Source organism: Chaetodon auriga, chromosome 4, assembly GCF_051107435.1.
Source record: "Chaetodon auriga isolate fChaAug3 chromosome 4, fChaAug3.hap1, whole genome shotgun sequence".
NCBI lineage: Eukaryota > Metazoa > Chordata > Actinopteri > Chaetodontiformes > Chaetodontidae > Chaetodon > Chaetodon auriga.
In genome coordinates this window covers 14,396,837-14,417,314 of record NC_135077.1, presented here as the reverse complement: position 1 = coordinate 14,417,314, position 20,478 = coordinate 14,396,837, and the positions used below count along the sequence as shown (strand labels likewise).

The 20,478-nt window shown below is 42.2% G+C and overlaps 1 protein-coding gene across 2 annotated transcripts in view; it reads right to left on the bottom strand.

The window, feature by feature from the left end:
* Nucleotides 1–20,478, bottom strand: part of LOC143319033 (protein phosphatase 1 regulatory subunit 29-like) — a 249,560-nt gene that overhangs the window by 154,035 nt on the left and 75,047 nt on the right. The gene's annotated exons all lie outside the window — the stretch shown is intronic.

The following is a 20,478-nucleotide window of genomic DNA, read 5'->3' as shown; positions in this document are numbered from 1 at the left end:
CTTCTTCCTGCATTGGCACTGACCGTTGCCACTGAACATAAATCATTAATGCTGAGTAGTTGAATAATTTGTAGGTGACAGGGTTGGACAAACATGTAACCAGCATTAAGCTGGTTTCCCATTTACTTGTCTCTTGTGTCTTAGACTCTCTCCACCTTCCATCTTTCCCGCTTCCCCCCTCTTGCTCTCTCTGAATCTTAGATCCATCATCCTCCCACTCTCCATCTTTCTATCATTGTCTCCCTCTGTTTTTTCATTAATTCATGCTCCCAGAATCCCCAGCTTCTTCCTTCCCCTCAGATATCCTTAGTCAGTCCATTCCCTGCGGTCCCCATTACAGAGGAGAGCAGAGGATGTTTCTCTTCCTCAGGGCAACACTGAACATGTGATGTTAAACCTTGAAGCCATAACAAAGGTTTTTTTTGTGTGTGTGTGTGTGTGTGTGTGTGTGTGTGTGTATGAAATGCTTTTGGATACACAAACACACACTAGAACTGTTCAGATTCAGAAGTCCTATACTGTTGTGCTAGTCTGCCTGTTCACTGAGTAGTGAATTCATGTATCCTCATGGATAGCTATCAACAAACCTGCAAGTTCATTCCATTATCCACACATCCACTGTGTCGACATATCTTATCAGCAACTGGATACTAAACTGGATAGTCCATTGGTGCTTTTGTTTTCTCAACTTGTGCTGAAAAAATAAACCATTTTCACACAGAAGAGCTGTTTTTTCCCTGGTTTTGATGTCCCCATGCACACAAATGTTATCTTTCCTGCTGCAAGTGGGCACTCACCACTTAAGTTTACCATTAACAAAGTCCACTTTGTATGAAAGGTCAGAAAACGCTTCTAGATAGTGACATAAAAAAAAAATCAGACGGAATCTTAAAACAAGCTGCTGATTTTGCTCCTTTTAAGTAAAATGAAAAATAAAAACAATAATTGAACTACAGAGTGGCTGGATTGCAAATGGCACTTTTAAAGTATCATGGAAACAGTGCACACATACACACACTCTTGCCTTGTACTATCTCTTAAAAGCTTTAGGTCTTGTCCTGCTTGCAATCATCATGCTCAATAACACTAAGAGCCCGTGGTTCTCTTGGAGTGTGTATTTGTGTGTGCATTTGAGAGAAGGACACACAGATGTGGGGGATTTTTTCCCACCCGTGTGTCCATCGTCTGTGCGTGTGCGCCTGAGTGTGTAATGAAGATAGGGAGCTTCATTAATACTGGTCATTAGCTGGCCCTGAGGGCTGAGCCAGCAAGAGCACACCACTGGGCTAAACGAGACAGCAAACGGAAACTCTCTCTCCTCCTTTTCTATTGTAATGTCTCTCTCCCTCTCATTCCCCCCCCCCCCGCCCATTTATCTCTGCCCTTCTCTCTGCACTTTTTCCCTCTCTTTGCTCGCTGTTTTTTTTTTACCACATGCAAGATGGAGTTAGCATAGAGGGTGTAAAGAAGAGGAAAGGAGGAGGTGAGAGGGCAGGATGGAGGAGGAGAGAAGCAAACAGTGAAGCTGAAAAGATCTAAGTGCGGCAGGAAAGGCAAAATTACATCAAAAGTAAATTAGAGTGATCAAAAATTTAGTCGAGAGCGAAGAGAAAGCACAGAGATGATTGGCTGTGGCCGGGGAGTGCGCCGGTTCACTGTCTTCGTTCGCTTGTTCAGTGCACATCTTCCTTATGAGCCAGCGTTGATTCATCAGCTTCACATGTTCACACTTCTGATTTGCCAGAAACAATGTTTTGAGGTCTGTTAAACTGTTTCACATTTAATCATATATGACTAAGCAGTGCATTTGGTGCCCTTAAGATGTTCATTTTCAGTAAAAGCCTATTATTATATTTATGAAAGACCCTTTGGTTATTCCATATAGAGACAAGTGGGCAAAGCTTATATACAACACAGTGCCAATTTGAACATTTTAAAGGCTAGTTTAGTCTTTTTTGTGAAGGTGAGGTAATAATTGAAAGTAAGGAATGAAGTACTTTTATTACTTTAGATGCAGTTTGATCATCATTTCACATTTTTGTTGGAAAACAACTGTGAACTGTTTGGTGGGAGGCAATCGGCAACAGGGACACGAACAAGTCCTTATCGACAAAATGAGGTGTTAACTGATCTGAGGCCAGCGCTGGCAGAACAGCATCATTTGCCAGTGATTTCCAAAACTGTCACAAAATCTCTGTTGAAAAGTAAATCGGTTTTCATGATTTTAAAATGCTTTTGTAAAACGACTTGGGTAAGTTAAAGGAAGAATCATGGCTTGGGTTGAAATAAGTGCTTTGTTAATTAAGGCAAGGGGAGCTTTGTTGCCTGGAACCTCTGAAACGGGAAACAAACAGTCGTCTCCTGTTACACAGTTTTTGTCTTGTTCTTGACTCAGCTGTCCACCTTGACCCTGTGTGGACTTTGTTCAAAGCTGGGAAGCAAAACTAATTTTTAAGTATCAAAGATAACATTTAGTTATTCCATGTCCATTTCATCTTAACCTTACAATTAAAACTTTCAGGGGCCTCTGAGGTTTGCATTAAAAGGGATGGGGATGAATTCAAAGCAAAATTAATAAAAATGAACTCCATATGGTTTTGACCTGTGTAGGGTTTAATTATCCGTGTCAAACTGTCCCTATCTTGTCCTACTCCTTTAGCTGCTGCAATGTTTCCATATGAAAAAGTTTTCTTTGAACTTTCTTCTATTTTTTTTTGGGGGGGGGGGGCTGCAGAGGGCTGAGGCATGGGTCTGGTCTTTGGAGGCAGGAAGGAGGAAAAGAAAGAACAGGAGATGGGGGCCTGAGATGACAGGATGGACGGAAGACTTTGGTCCCCATGAGGGCAGAAGACGGACGAGGATGGGGGATAAACATGGGGAGATGGTAGAGGAGGGCCTGGCCTTTGGGGAGTAGTGTAATCTGAAAGCAAGAGATCGGCTGGGGAAGGGCCAGCTGATGAAATCTGACAGAAAGAAGGGGGAAGACGGAAAGAGGAGCGAGAGAAATGGAAACAGACCATTAAGGGCGGGAATGGATCATTAAAAAGGCATGTTTGTCTGTTTTTCCTTTCCTCTCTCTGACGTGCATTTGTATGTGTTCTCTAAGGAAAGTGTTTCTTTGTGCATTTCCTCATCTTGCTTGCTTTTTCACCCGCTTGATGCCCACACACACACACACACACACAATGTGCTCCTCTCTCTTACAATTTATTTCCTTTTCCAACCAGCAGGAAAGTGGTGGTGAAGGTTATGGGTCTTTTTAGACCCTGTGGCAATGCTGAGAGGGATGATTTCTGCTTCTCTAAAGACTGCTTCAGACTACAAGGCTGTTCAAACTACACCGTGCGAGGGCTGCTGAGCCTGAAAGACATCAGATACATGTAGCTGTGAGGTCGTTGTTGCCTGTTTCACGAGCATCATGGACGTCCGCTCTTTTTTCTTTCCTCCACTCTCTCTTATCAATAGTACAAACTTATCGAATCAAATCGACTGCAACACAAGGCAACATTTACTGAACCGATCAGCAGGCTTAATAAACTGGAAAAGTCAAGTCGTGTGGCCTAGCCTTTGTGCCACATGGATGTTTCCATCAAATATATCCGTGTTTATGAATGTTTGAGGCTGCACAATCCAATAGGTACAATATTGCAGTTTCTATTTAAATGTCAGTTGTGTAACTGTGGGTTGCCAGCTGTCTGGATGTCAGTGCACAGTACCCACTCATGCTATCACTGTGTGTATGGCTGTGAGGGTGTGATACTGGAGAGATGTGGAAGGTTATGGAGTTTTAATTACTTCCTTTAATTGCTTCCTTACTTTTTCTGTCATTTTGTTGTGAGATACAGAGCCTTGTTAAAGAACATATAACTTCAAAAGTTTCTCAAACTCTCCATCTGCCACACAGTCTGTGGGCAAGAGAGTCAGCCTGGCAGACAGACCGTGAGCTTGTTCAGCACCACGAGAATCTCTCTCTCTCTCTCTCTCTCTCTCTCTCTCTCACTCACTCACTCACTCACTCACACACACACATACATACACACATCCATGCACACCAATAATCCAGTGTTTGTTATGTTGTTGGTGATAGGCTGCGCCTGGTGAGCCCAGAGACTCACAGTCCATATTAGATCTGGATGGCTAATCTTTCTCCCCAATTTACTGGGCATCTCTCTCTCTCTCCCTCTCTCTCTCTCTCTCTCTCTCTCTCTCTCTCTCTCTCTCTCTCTATCACCCGCCTTTTCCTGCCTCTATCTCTATCTCTATAAACCTTTATCCCCTTCTACCTCCGTCCACATATCTTTTCTCCGGCCCCTTATCCTTTCCCGGCGAGCAGACGGCAACATGCAGTGGACAATCTCAGCACGACCAATCAGTCAAACAGCAAAAAAATGATAATGTGTCACAGTGAAATTTATATTAAATCATTTTTTTTTTCCACACAATATTCATAGTCTGCCTGATCATACTTGAAGAGAGCTTGAAAAACAGCCTTCTCTCACAGAAGTTGACTCAATGTATTGTACTCCGAAAGGCTTTTGTCCACTTAATTCATTTCTAGCTAATCTGATAACAGGCAATTACATTTATGAGTGAACTGTGTCTGCAGGTTTATAAACCGCCAGTGACTGATGACAGTAAATGTCCAGTGATCCAATTAAACGAACAGAGACTTGGCCTTTTCTTAATATTACCCCACAGGAGCTCATGTATGTATTTATTCATGCATTAGATGATGATGGGTCGTAGATTAGTCATGCACTAGTCAAGCAGGAGACGGAGGAGTGTCCCCTCATTGTGGAATGTAACCGGTCATTGTCTTAATGAACTGCATATGATAACCTGAGATGAGTGAAGAGCCCTTTATGTCCTATTAGGTGAATTATTACTGATGTGTGTAACTAATTTACTTGATAGATAACACTGTATTTTCCTTCATTTTGCTGTTGCAGATGTCGATGGATGCAGTATCCTGCGAAGTACAAATATAATAATGTAATTATGAAGTTATAAAGGTGCAGTTTGTGCTGAAACGTCTTTGAGATCCAGCACCTGATGTAAAAACTTGCTATAACATTACATTTTTTCTGTCTAAGCTCATTGTCTGTCATTTTTTTTTCCTTTGCCATCAGAGATTACTTTATCCGGTGTAACAACTCAATCCCAGTGAGAATCTGTGAAGTTAATTCATGTCAGTTTCATCTTATCTTCCCTTAGAGAAAAACAATAGACTTTCCATCAGTGCATGCGTGCTATGAAATCAAAGACTCCACACCTGGAGTAAAGAATGTATTTTAATGCTGCTCACAGAAGGAGTGGAGAGGCAGGGAAGAGGTTTCAGGGAGGGAGAGCCTCATGCTGAATACAAAATGTTTTTGTCTTTTGGGATGGTCCCTGTGTCAGACCTGGAAAGCCATAAATTCAAGCCAAGATTTGGCAAAGAGATGTGGAAGGCTTGCTGGACGCTGACCAATCGTAGCCTGCCATCTTTAACGACTCTTCACGGCAAACGCAGGTGATCGGGACAGAGGTGCCAGGGATCGACTTCACTGTTCCCCCTCACAGCACCAGCAGTGTAAGTTCACATATGTCTGAAAGCGAACCTGAAACCCTTGATCGTCACTCAGTGATCTTTTTCCTTCCCTGCTGGTAGAAAGAGGTCAAACGTGCAGATAGCTGCAGGTCAACATCACCATGTTACAGCTGTGTATGGAGGAGTGCTGAGGTTTCAAACTAGGCGAGATGTTGATGTGTTAGAGTTTTAATCCAGATGTCGTGACATGTCCTGAATGCTGCTTTCACTGTCTTTTGCTATCGCCACCAGCAGCAGTGTGCAGTTTCTTAACAAGAGATGTTCCTCATTAGTCGACTAGCCAATTAAATGTTGCTGCTCTCGCTAGTCACAAGACCAGTTGGTTAAATTTATTATTTCATTGACGTGCACGTTTAAATGACAGGATTATGTGTTCGTAATGCACAGCAGGGTTTCCATTATCTGGTAATTACTGTTTGTTTTGTTCTTCCCTGGAAAATCTGTTGACATCTGACATATTTAAATCTCTGTCTTCTCAAACTAGTTGTGAAAATATTGTGTCTCTACACCTTGTTTCCGCCTGCTGCTTCTCTGATCGCCGACCTCTCTCTCGCTCCTCTCCTGATTCAGTGAATTAAGGTTTTATTACGACTGAACCAGAGTTGGTGGTGATTGTTGGAACAGTAGGCAGACGGACCAGAAGTATTTAGTGATTTTTATTTTGTGTCTGTTGAGTTTGAATGAAGTGTGTTATAAGATGATAAAGTTATTGTTCTTCTAGAGGAAGTGTCGTGGTTTTGGATGTAGCAGCTGTTTCTGGTTAAACAAAAAGGATCTTACTCTTTAACAAATATGGATCTTCTCCTTTTCATAATGATGTGACACTGAATAACAATCTGAGCCTGAGTACTTTTAAGAGACTGGAGGGACTACATTACAGCCCGATTCGCAGCTGCCAGCTGCAGCGTTCTCGTTCAATACTGGACCAATTTCAAAAATTGGTTTCCCTGTTAGCACCTACACACAAAAACGTGGGAAAATAGGGTCCATAAACACAGGTAATATTTGAATTTCTCCCATTTGTCTGGGACACAAGACATGTCAACCAGTAGTGGACCAGTGCAGACTCCCTGATGCCGCACACTTCAGCGGTGTTTAACATGCGATTTGGTTATTGAACACTGTGGTTTGGTGATTTTATGAAAGGTTTAAAATGGCTCTATGCAATATTATTTTGGACAGTGTTAAACCTTCTAGATTAAATTGTGCTCAACTTTGGCTGTATGGAAATGTTGTTAGGAACATCCCCAGTTTTAACTTCATCTTTCCTCGACTGAGGTCATGCCAAAAAAGTATCAGATACGTCATGTCCGTCATGTCCATTACATTTGTCAATGGAAGAGTCAAGCCAAACCATACCTGAGGCATGAGACACACTTTACAGGATAAAACGAGCCATGGATGCCCTCAACATTCAGTTTTATTCATCTGTCTGGTCAGGCCGTCATCAGCCTTATATTAAGTAGTCTGATGCCGCCATTAAGCTGAAGTCATTCAAACACCAACCAGAAAAAGTAATGGTTTAATTAAGCAGACTGCACGTCTATAAAGTAGGATGCAATTTGCAGTAGTTCTGTCCATCATATGAAATGTATAGTGGTTTTAACTAAAGCTGGCTGCCTAAAGAGGTCAGTAGTTTCCATCTGTTACAGTCTGACAGTCATTACATCAGAAAATAGATAGGAATTAGAGGCCGATTGACTCATCTGCTGACATGAGAGTTTAAGATGCTGGCATTCTTTCACACACGTCGTTTCCGACACATCACAAGTGAGATGAGCTGAGATTCGTCAAAAGAGCTGGTGGTAGAGACAAATCGGGTCCTGATCGAGACAGTGCGAGAAACAGATGAATACAAGACATGCTAAATTTTTTATCCCTTCAGAGGAACGCATGGCTCCTAAACATTAAGAACGCCTGAGTAGAACAGCTTCATCTCTTGAAACACACCATCCCTCTGAGTTAATAGTGAAACACAGGTTGATGATAACCAGGATACGGCCACTCCAGTCCAGGGACACTGGACCTGCTGACAATGCTGACGCAACAATGTTCAGCTGCACCTAACTCTCCATTTTTCTGATTGTGGAAAATGAAAAAAAACTTCGATCAAGTCGCCGGTTTCACAGGTTGTTCATGGTGTGATCACACAGTCATATATAAGGCTTCATCAGCAAGCTGCCTCACCAACGAAGCCATCAGCCGCAGGTGAGATAGCTGCAGAGTCAAGCTGCTCGTCATGGAGAAATATTTGCTGTTTGGTGGACTTTTTTTAATCCAAAGCACTTTACTGTATAAACCCATTGGACCCAAAAGCAATATGACCACTCATTTGCCAAAATCGTCAGTGCTTTTGAGGGCTGTGTGTTCAGACAGTAAGCATTTGGTCATCTTTAAATGCAATCATCTTAGAAAAAGGAATACTTGAAACGGCAATATTAATCTCCTCCGCAGACATTTTTCAACAGCCTGGTAAAAACAAGCATGCACGCAGACCATTCAGCCACACTTTGTTCTTCTGCATTTTTTGGTGGATAATTATGCAAATTCTAGTGATGTTCAGTCTTCTTTGCTAAATTCATCTCATACCAATTTCTACAATTTCCTTCATGCCGCACTGCGTCCGGCATTTTAGCCCGACAGTCCCGCACTTAGAGTGAATTACTGCATCCTTCACCCAAAGGTCAAAACACAGAATGGACACCAGTGGGTCTCCACATAACAGAATAACGCAATGCATGTTTCATGAATCTGTCTCTCAAGATAACATGCTACACTTCTCTTACTCTGTGGGTCAGGGGCTGAAAATGTGGAGAATGTATTTTCCTGCAACCTCGTCCCCCTGTTACATGTCACGCTTACTTATATTAAGAGTACCAGATCATACTGTGAAAGCATAAATATTTAATATGGGTGCACTCGGTGTGTTGTTGTGATGACCCTCCAGCCTGCTTCAGTGTCTGTGCCCGGCTTGTTGTCACCATTGTCTTTTCAGTGGTGGGCAGTGTAAATGAGCCCAGAGCTCTGAGCGCTGCGAGCGCTTTCACCTCCTGTGATTGCTTTCTTTGTCCCTCTGCTCCTCAGCATCTCCATACATCTATTCATGCCTCTCCTTTTAATCGGAAAGCCATTGTTTAGGATAGAGATGAACTTCGAGATGCATTGTGTTTTCATGAGTGTCCTGACATGGTCTTCACAGTGGTCGTGACTGAGAGCACAAGGCTTGTCCTAAGAAGTAAGGCTTGTTTCTGGCTTTTCAGTCTCACAGAGTCTGTTCTCTGCTAACAGGGCAGATTACAATCCCTTTAACAGTAGGTTATAATTAGCTAACAATTAACAAATGTCTGGTCGTCTACACTCAAATGAATTAATGGTTTGGTCTGTATTGTTGCTTTCATGTAATGCTTGTGTGTAAAATATTCAAAGAATATTCAAATTAAATGTATTAACAATTAATTCTAGATTTTACCCAGCTGGTTCATTTTACATTTTTCCTCTCCAGCAATAAAAAAAAGTCCTAACAATAACGCTTTTTAGTCAGATTTTAGATTAAATGCCGCCCTTAATCTGTTGATGTTGCATGTGATCGGCCAATCTTTAAAAAACACTGCGCTCCCATGTGAAGATGCTCCTATTTGGCTAAATGCAGTGCCACCAAAGTCAGCTGACAACCATCTGTGTGATATCAGCCATCTTGGATCATCACTGTTGCGATTTAGCAAACCCAAATAACTCAAACACAGCCTGACTGTGACAGCCTGTCAGGCCTCTGGCAGTATCAGCCCCACAATCACTGAGCAACTCAACAATATGCACAACAATTAATCAAACACAGACACAGCACAAATATTTTATTTACACGTACAGCTTTGTCTTCCCTTTCTGCCACCTGTTTTCTCCATGTTTTCCCCCTCAACCTCGCTCAACAGATTGAGCAGCTAAAATATCTGCTCAGCAGATGTTAAACTGGTGTCTAATTGTGCTGTAAAAAAATAAATGATCAAAGCTGGAGACCTGTTGCCCCGTTAAGATCAAATATATTCTTCATGCACGTAATCACACATTGGTTAAATGTCATTTCTTTTAGAGTTTAACCTTTGGCTGATGCATTTGAATATTTAAATATGTGCACACATGAACGCGTCCTTGTGGATGTAAAAACACATGTAAGTGCTGTCTTCATTAACCACGGCCTCTTCCTCTCTCTGCTGCAGACATGCCACAGCCTACAGCTCTTTCTAATGATTCTGCTAAGGTGATAAGTGTGATTTGTCATTTTACAGATGCAACATTCTAGCCTGAAGGACTGCAAGTGTGCCTACACAGGTTCTCACACACACCACCCAAACACACACACACACACACACACACACACACACACAATACACACTGCCATCATCCCCAGCCTCCACACATCGTGCCGAGGGGAGTCTGGCCGAGCGTTTTGTCTGTCTGTGTAAAAGCTCTCTCTCTCTCTCTCTCTCTCTCTCTCTCTCTCTCTCTCTCTCTCTCTCTGTCTCTCTCTGTCTCTCTCTCTCTGTCTCTCTCTCTCTAGGGTGACCATGACAAGAAAAGTCTGCTGCTTGTGAGATGGATGGCAGTGACCCTGGAGGAGGAGGAGGAGGAGGAGGCAACTCGAGGAGAGAAAGAGTGAGGTACACAGCAAGAGAGAAATGAGAAGTGGAAAGAAGGCAAACAAACAGAACAAATAGGACAGACATGGTGGACCAGGATTGTAATTTTCAATAGGATGTGGAAAGTGAGACTCTATAATCCCTCAATTTATGATTGTGAAGGAGTCTTTCAACAAGTTGGATCACCTCCTCTTTCTGTACTTCAGCAGCATCCCTGAAGGATTATTTATATATATATATATATATATAGAATACCTGAATATGAAGTAAGGCAGGCCAACATACCTCTGCAGAACTTTGCATTTTGCAAGGTTATGACTTTGCATTCTGGAAAATTCACCTGTGCCAGAAGTGGGACATAAGTTTGGTGAGTTTTATTTATGTACCTGGACAGACAGCAGGCACTGAAAGAGCTATTAGCCCACATGAAGAGGACAAGATTAATACACAAACGCAGGAGATACTCATTTAACAGTATTCTGAGGTCAGGCATCTTTAAAAGTACATCCAGATTTGCCTCCCTTACCTCCCTTGCGCTGTCTGGTCATGCAAAAATTGCAGATAATGCAATTTTGACAGTTTAAATCAGCATTGCTGTAACATAACTTCAGGTCGCCAACAACAACACTGAACACAAGGCAACAGAGCCACACTCCAGCCATCTTGGATTTTAATGGACTCCACTGAGTTATTCACGTACACCCGCTCAAATTAAGTCTTCAGATTGTTATTTCATAATTCTTTGTAGTCACTGTAAATTCTGAGAATTTCATTCAAGGGCTTTTTATTTTCAATACTTGACTGATAGGCAGCCTAATTAGCAGCGGGCGGATGAAATGCTCCCATCCAACCACGATATGCAGTATGATGGTCCAGCCAGTCTTAAAAATACCAGTGTGCCACAGAGACCACAACCAGCATTTCAAACATTTCCCAGTGTTACAGCGTAGTCACACATGTTAACAGTTTTCGGGTGAAAAGCATTTCCACACCTCCACTTACACATTGTTACAGATGTGATTGTGTCATGCGAGCCCGGTCTCATTCCCAAGGACATTTTGTCACACTCTGTGGCATCTTATACAGAAGCACAAGGTACAGTTCAGTGTCTATATAAGATGCACCAGGCTTTCAACTAACTTCATCTGCAGTAATATTAGACATTGACAGAAACTGCTCCACCCAACATTGTAGAAAGAGTGAGCAGGTCATACACAGGACCTCCGCCCAATTCAGTTATCTAACAAAACCTAACCAAGTAGTTTTAGTGCCTGAACCTCAGCAAACTGCAAGCATATCACAACATTAACCACATGTTAGACAGGCTTTTTGGCAGGAAGTCTCAGCACACAGACGCTAAAGAGCACCTTGTGCATCTGCATGAGATAAAGCAGCGTCTGTATTTAGTAACCTGGCATATGAACTTGTTGGCCATAAACCGGCATTCGTATTGCAGTTTACTACTTTAATATTCACCATGATATAGCACAGAATGCACATGAGAAAAGAGGAAAGACAAGGAGGGAGGTGGTGGGATGATTAGTAGCTCCGATATGAGTTATAAGAATTCCCTGAAATGAGATAGGGATGGGATAAGAGGAAAGAAAGAGGGAGAAAGAGGCAGCACTCCGGGTGAATTATTATGTTGATATGAATTAATGCCTGGCTGGATGAATGAATCATCTACCAGTCAGTGAGAGGAGTGAAAGGATGGGGTGGGGGAGAAGAGGGGAGGAGGAGAGAAAATGAAAGACATAAAATAAGAAAGGAGAGAAGGGGAGGAGTGAGAAAAGTGCCAGCAGCATAAAATGAGAGTCAGAGACAGCAGGAAACTGAACAAAGAGGCGATGAGGAAAGAGGTGGGAGGAGAGAGATGAGAAAACAAAAGGGAGAGAGACAGAGTACGTGAGAGACAGTGGCATAAGTTACGACTGGCCCCAGTTGATGTGAGTTCATCTTGAACACAGACGTGTTTCGGAGGTAGAAATTTGAATGACTCGTAATGAGCCCCCCCAGCCCACTAGCACTGTCTATATGTGCGCCCCTGGTGAGAGACAAGGCTAAAGGGAGTGATGACTGAGAGAATTTGAGCAGGAATTTGAAGGTACTGGTAAAAACACTAAAAAAAAATAAGATGTAAATCAATACAGTAGACACAAACAAAGTACAGAGTCACCAGAACGTGTAGATCACGTGTCAGTAGGATCCTGTTGTCCATGTGGGTTAGACCTACTTTTTGTGAACTCTGTGTAGGTTTTATCATTATCATTATTACTCCTTCTTGACAAAAACTCCCATTAGCATTGGTTGTTGCCAGAATCACTGTCATAATTCATTTTTATAGGTCTTGAATGACCTGCCACTACATGAACCACCTAAGATGATGGCTCCAATCAATGAAACAGCCAAGAACTGCAAAAGAAAATCTGTTGTCCAGGGAACAGGATCAGACTTTCTTTTGGGAACTAAGGCGATGGATAACAAGGCAAAAAGTTAGATGGAAGCCAATGGATTCAACCAGGGACTACATTACTTTTTAAACTATTCTTCTTTTGGTTTCCAGTCTTCATACTACGGAATAATCCAAATGACTGCACAGTGAGTTATTGGACATTCATTTACATGAGAATGTTATAAAAGATGTGATCATCTGTACTTTTGGAAATACTGAAGAATAGCATCAAGGTAAAATACTGTAGGCAAGAGAGGACACAGACAACAGAAGAAAAGGACAGCTGTCTCCAGCGATCTCCAAAACGCAATCGGACGCAATCTCAAATAAAGCTTGGGAAAGTGAAAAGTGACATCCTTTTTTATCTTTCACTTTTGGGAAAACCAAAGGTTTGGGAGGCAAAGTTTTACAAGATTGAAGGGTTGAATACCTCACTACAGCCCCACAACGGTGACTGTGGCCCTGAGATAAGCATGGAGCCCTGCACTGACCTCTGAAAGATAACAACACAATGAGAACAGAAGATACCGAGCAATGCACCTGAGACAGAGGCACAGAAACAGAGAGGAAATCAAAAGACAGGTAGAGGAAACGTGTATGACGAAAAGTCTGGGACATAACAAAAGGTCATCTGGTGTGACAAAGTGAAGTAAATGAAAAGAGACAATGTAAAGTGGTCCGGGGGAAGGAGTCAGGAGATCGAGAGCCATGGAAATGAAACAGAATGAAAGAGGAAAGAAAAGATGAACAGTGTGACGAGAGGATGGATCAGAAAGATCGGAGAGGTCTGTTGGACAGCGTGGCAACGGTCCACCGGGGCAAATTCCTGGCTTGCGTCGTGTCTTTGTCATTTAAGCGGTTCGGATGGTGATTCTGACAAGACAACATGGATCAGCAAATAAATCGAGACGAAGACGTGCCAATGGTGCACAGCCGGCAAAAAGAAAAACAAAACTGAGGCTGAGGAGGGGTGAAGAAGGATGACAAGAGAAAGATTTAAAAAAACCAAAGAAGGAACAGCAAAACAGGGATGAGGGGAAAGAGAAAGAACAAAGTTGAGAAAGAAGAGAGAGATAAGAGGAAAGAGCAGAATGAAGCAGACGAAATCCATAGTGGTTTTAAGTCAGATGTATTGGACAATTTGACCCGATGATGGCGCAGGGACAAAAGCCGCTGCTAGCATAACACTCCAAATATTCTGACAGAACCACCCAAGTTGCATTGTGGGTCATGTAGGTCCCAAGTTCTGACAAGCAAAAGATGTCTCCGATTCTTACAGCGCGACAGCAGGGCAAATAAATCTCTGGAGGAAAAACATAATCACTTTGCAATACACAATGGCTCGGTATGAGCACCCTGCATCCAGTTCAGTGCTGCTGAAGTTATGGACGAGTGCTGATAAGAGTATGGAGATAAGCACTGCTGTTATCAATATGTGCATGAATAACATCGTGATAATACACATCGTGCCAAGGTGTATGTGAGACAGAAAAGTGGTGTAGGTGTGTGATATCGATAACATATATAAGGGAAAACAGCTTTTACTTTTGATCTTTAATGAGATATATTGCAACAAACAGCGCATTTCTAAAGTGTCACTTTCCTCCATGTCGCGCACAGACACACACACACACACACACACATCCAAAACTTCTCCGACTGAGTTGCAACAGTAAGTGAATCTGTCAGAATCCCAGACACCAACAAACCATAGACAGAAAAACAACAGTCTGCTTAGGCGATGATTCTAAAACTCAAGGGTTGGAAGTCACTGGAGCTGCAGCAAAAACAAGATGAAACCCCACAGGGAGAGGCAGAGAAGACAGAGGGACGAGGGAGCAGACAGGGAACAAATTAAAGAGTGGAAAGAGACAAAAATGAGCAAAGAGGATGGAGAAAAGACTTGAGAGGGATGTGGAGGAAAGTCAGGGAGGCGAGAGAAAAAGAGGTTGACCAGCAAAAGAGAGGAAAGAGAGGAGGAAGGGATGTTTGAAGATCACGCCCTCGCCTGTGGTTGGGAAGGAAGGATTAGAGAGAAGGGGAAAACAAGGAGGCTAAGGTCTTGTTTGGACAGCCACAAGTATACGAAGGACGCTGTCTAGTGAGGTTTCAAAAAATCTCTTGTACTGTGGTTCCACATGGGAGGCTGTGAAAGGGCAGAACTGCCATAAACTGACAGGAGAGACGGGGAGAAAGATAAAAAGTGAGAAACACCTGAGAGGAGTCAACTTTGATAAATACAGAAAGGCGAGGTGTCCTTAAGAATAATGTACGTGTCTCAGTGAAACGATTTCAGCCATTTCTTCCTTTGAATCCGCTCTGTGTCACAACCTCGTGGCCTTCTCCTTTTGTCCTAAAGACAACTGATGCTCGCCTGCCTTTCATATTTGATTTCATGCTTGTCACATGTGAACGAATCGACCGACGTGCTGCTGCTGCTGCTGCTGCTGCTGCTGCTGCTGCTGCTGCGTGACCCCAGCAGCTTTATTTCCGTTTCACTTACTTCCCGCTTTCGTTTGAACGCTTGTGACCAGCGCGCAGTATATCCAGCCATGCTCCCCTCGCTAAAGGTTGTTTGTTTGTCACTTTATACTGTTTAATTTTGGTTGACAGTGTGGTTCATGTTGTAACATTACATTAGGAGTTGCATTCATTGTTACTGCAGTAATTGAGCGATTAGTGATGATGTCTTTTTTTCCTTTGTATCTAATTTGCAGTACTAAGCTAGAATTTCATTTGTTTTTATCAGTTTCTCTCATCACCCCCTCTCTGTAACTTGCCCCTGTTTTCACTCTTGACTGCCTTTTATATAGATAGTTTTGTTATAGTGGCGGGGCACATCTCTCTCTCTTTTTTCCATTTCTCTGCTGCTGTCCTCTCCTTTTCTGGCTCATTTATATCTTTTGCACATTCCCTCATTTGCAGTCTGTCTGTCTCCCCCTTCTCTCTCTCTCTATCTATTTCATCCTATCTTCCCTTTCCTAACCTCTACATCCCCTGCAAGAGAGCAAACCCTTTAATAATATACAAGCTACTCCGTCTCTCCTGGCAATGGCGGCAGATTCCTACAGGATTCAATCATGGCAGCGCTAATGAGATTAGCATGGCTAATGCACACGGCTCTCCCTCCCTCCTTACCGCATTACCTCCACCCCAACGGGCGTTCCTCATGTCAGGAGGGTACCCAGGATGTGGGGGTTGATTGCAGGGTGGCTGAACTGTTGCCCCCAGGTTCCATGAGGACATTACCACAAGGGGGCAGAGGAGATGGGAATATCCCAGGTGGAGGGGCAACAAGAGGGAGCTGAGCTAGAAGAGCATCCTGATGACATTTGGCTCATGACAAGTGTGTGTGTGTGTGTGTGTGTGTGTGTGTGTGCGTGTGTGTGTGTGGTTTCGGGAAGGGTGCGTGGGGAGTGTCTGGCAGCCTTCCACAGCTCCTCCCTGAGTTCGAATAGCCATGGTAGAACCTGGCACTCCAGAGTGGCAGGATGGAGAGGAAGAGTGGGAAAAAAAATTTGGATGGATTGAGGGATGGTGGGATGAAGAGGTGATGAAACAGATTAGCGCGACCTCCTGGGGGCTTATTGTCGAGCATGCCGAGTTGAATCCTGGACCACAATTCTCCAAACAGTGGCTTTTAAAGCAAACGCTCACACAGAATTTGCAGTTTACACATTTAGCGACGGCTTTTATTCAGCGTGACTTGCAACAATTGCAACAGTAGATAAGCTTAAAATGATGCATCGCCAACATCAGACGCAGCAAGTGATGAATGCAAGAGCCTAACCGATACACACATAGAGAGAAATGAACCAACAGAGATTCAAAGGCAGAGAGAGCACATAGCATGATTACGTCATTTTATATCCTTTGTCCTTAAATTTAGCCGAGATCTATGGCCTATTCCAGTTAAGTGGATGCAATCCTTCACTGCTTTGATTGATTCTTTAGTCAAATTAGCTGATTTGTTAATCTATCAGTGAACTGAAGATGCATTACCCACAGGTCTCTAAGACTTCCATTCAACTTAAAAAGATATTACTCAGAGGTTTTTAACTGTCCTTCAGTGACATTATATCACTCAGAGGTTCCTAAAGCTATCATTCAACTTGAGACAAACACTAGCACTTAAAGATCCATCAATCTACACTTGAAATTAAGATGCATTATTCAAAATGAGGCAGAATGAAAGATGGAGCAAAAGACAAAATAAAAAGACCCAAGAGCAGAGAGAAAGTCGCTTATTAAGAAAGTGGAAAGGTGAGAAATGCTCCAGAGATTGCAGCAATGAACAAAAGCATGCATATGTACACACACTCAGAGTCCTTATCAGCAAACTCCAGTTATTTCTCCCCAAATACAGCAGAGCCGTCAGACTGAGCTATCACCATGGTGATGAGAAAGATGTGAAGTGAACAGCAAAGCTTTGAGAGGTGGTCTTGACTTCCAAAACACATGCGCGCGCACGCACACGCACGCACACAACTGTACTTTCTGTCTCTTACACACACATAATCACAGTACTCTCTCACACAAACACAGATACACCCATATTTGTCCCTCACACACACACACCAATGCACTGATAACACCAAGGACACTTTGTGCAACACACACACGCACATTAAGGCTTTCATTCACAAAGCCTTATGTGGCCACCCATGCACTCACCTTGACACACATATATTTCACAATCAAAATCTACCCATTGGCCTACAGTCATGCATCAGGAATTGCTCTCACACTCACACACACACACGCTGATATACTCAGATAGATGAATGGTGATGTGTTGTGTGCTGCTCAAGGTGAATACTGAGTCAACTAACCTCTGACTCCAGCAGGATAAACCATTCAATCAAGTCATGTCAGAGTCACACCAACATGCTGCATATTGAAAAGATGAGACAGATCACACATGCACAGGCTGAGCAGCTCCGTTAGCCATTCATGATGAGGAAATTTGACTGATTTTTTCCAAATAAATTTCTCCACAAGAGATTTCAGTGAATTTATTGCCCACACCAGATGTCTCTGACACAAAATAGTCTCATCCAACTTAATGAGACTGTAAATCCCGGTCTTCATCGGGATAATGATGAGCATTATAAGGTCCCATGTTGTTATAATATTCATATGATATATTAAAACAGCCAGATGTCTCATGTGCTTCATCTAAGTGACTCTGGTGTATGAGGACTCCTGTCATATCAATGTTTGCTGGTTGATCTTAGTATCAACAAGCTAAAGACTCGAGTTAAATGAATTACACAACAATATAATCACAGACAAGCCGAGAAAATCTGCTTTCACATGGAGTAATGAAGAAGGGAATCTCAAAACAGACTGATGTATAAATGTAATTGAGCTGTATACACTTTGTTGTTATGCAGAAAGTGACAAGAGGGGTCCACTAAAGGTATAGGTACAATGGAAATTTGGTGTACAGCAGGCTGCATGGGGCTCAAAAACATTAAAGAGATTCATATGCGTCCCAGAGAGCTGGTACAAGCTATGTGCTATGATTTAAGTTCTGCAGAGTGCACAATTTACCACAGAGAATACAATGATGGAAAAAAGCAGGCTTTGCATCCAAAAAAACTACTGGAGAACACTCTGTTCTGCAGTTACTGTGAGCGCCAGAGTTGAGAAGATGCCAACACAGGAAAAAACAGCAAGGAAAGAAGGATCAGGCCATGTAAATGTAAACTCCTGTTGTGTCCATCCGAAGTGCAACGTTCAGCCAACATATTTTAACATCCTCTTAAAAGAAAGAACCGGGAAGGTTTTAGTCGCAGCAACATTTTTTACAACAGACAGAGCTTCTCAGGCAGAAAATTCTCATTGACTGAGGTAAAACAGTCACCATTTTTTTTAGCCAAATAACATTCACAGCTCTGTGAAACATTCAGAGAGGGAGCTAGCATTGTGAAGCCCTTGTGGTATACAGCTAAAGTAAACAGCAAATATGTCAAAAGATTCAAGTGGGCTTCCTTTTTAATGTGAAGAAGAAAAAAATGTCGATGTTTATGGAGACAGTAACCCTTGACATCAACTCTTGTACTCAACACAAAGTAAAGAACAGCAAACTTAATGTAAGAACAATGCTTTAACCAATTTTGTGGACAGTTGCTAAGCAACAGTTTCCTTATGATTTAAAGCAGTTGAAGGCCCATTTTATTCAATACTGATTTTTCCATGTGGAGAACACAAATGAGAAATGAGAAAATGACTTAGAGCGAGTCTCTTAAACACCCGCCATAACTCAGGTGCTTAAACCTTGACAGAAAACAGATGAAGCAGATGATCAGTATCAAGAGATGCACAAAGAGAGTTTAAATGCGCAGCTGGCCACGTTGGTATGGAAGAACATTTACCATTCCAAGTAATGAAGCTGCCTCTGTCCTGATGGCCAGATGAGCTTGGACGTATGTTTGATCAGCTTGAGGTCTTCATTACACCTCTACTGGCTGCTGCCTTAGCAGAAAGTGAAACGCATTTCTGTGCTTTGAGGAGACTTGAAACGTATCTCAGAGCTACATAGTAGCAAGCCATCTTGATCCATTAACACCAACACCCGATGAGACCGATCAAAGAGAAATCTGTTAACAGATTGTTGTGGAGCATGGCTGCAGACGCCATGTTGGGTCTCTGTGTGTCATTCCAATACAAGATCAAAAAGCTTCCGCAGCACATCATGAGAAACTGTACAGCCAAAGTGCCGTTGGGTACGTCACTACAAGAGTCTTGGTTTTGGTTTTGTGTGTAATGAGTTTTTAAAACTTCTGAGGGAGGGAGACATTCATTAAATGACTGTGAATAAGTGAATTCAAAGCAGACTGGAAGGTTTTTGGCAGATAAGCGGCCTGAAAAAGAAAGAGACAAAGTGGATTAAGCCACATGCAGCTTTTCTAGGTATCTGAATATTAGTAAAACACGCTCAGATTGTAAAATGCAGAGTGGCAGCTGCAGTCCCAAATATACATCATGATAATCCATGATGAAGCCTAAAAAGTCTAGGATACACTGTATGTATAAAACATATCAAATTATAATACTAAAGCTCTACCAAATGCAATTTAATATTTCATCTAATGTGTGTCTAACATGTCTCTAAGCAATAAAATGTCCTTTTTAACAGCTGGTGTTGTCGTTAAATCAACACAAATTCTAAATGTCAAATCTGAATGTACAAGACCTCTGCTGCCAACAGCCACATTAAAAAAAAATAACAATTAAATGAAAATACAGTTTCTCTGAATATAAACAGAAACAGAGACTCATGGTTAAAATGGAATCTGGGCACATCAAGTCTTGTTTATAGAAATGTCTTCCTTTCTCCCAATGATTGTCCAAATGACCATAACAAGCCAAAATGAGTGTGGATTGATTCAGCAGAACCGTCTGTACTTGGTACAACTAGCAATTTAAACTGAAAATGCACACTTTAAATAGCATGCAAACACAAGAGTTTCTGAGTAATTATCTGCATTTTGTATTTCTAAAAGCTTTGCGGGTTATTTGTACTTTGCTTATCCAAACTTTCGATGTGAAAAATCAACCTATTTCTAAATCAAAGTCCACAAAGCATGTGCAGACAGGAGGCAGCTAGCGCAGGAGTCACAGACATCATCTGTGGTTAGTTTTATCACCAAAAGATCAAAAGATGAAAGCAAGAGTGCTGCGTTAATCTGAGATGTTTGCAGTTTTCTCCCATTGTGAAAGACTTCAAAGATTTGTGTGACTTCATGTGTAAAATATAAATATACAGAACAATTCATCCTGTAAGAGAAAAAGAA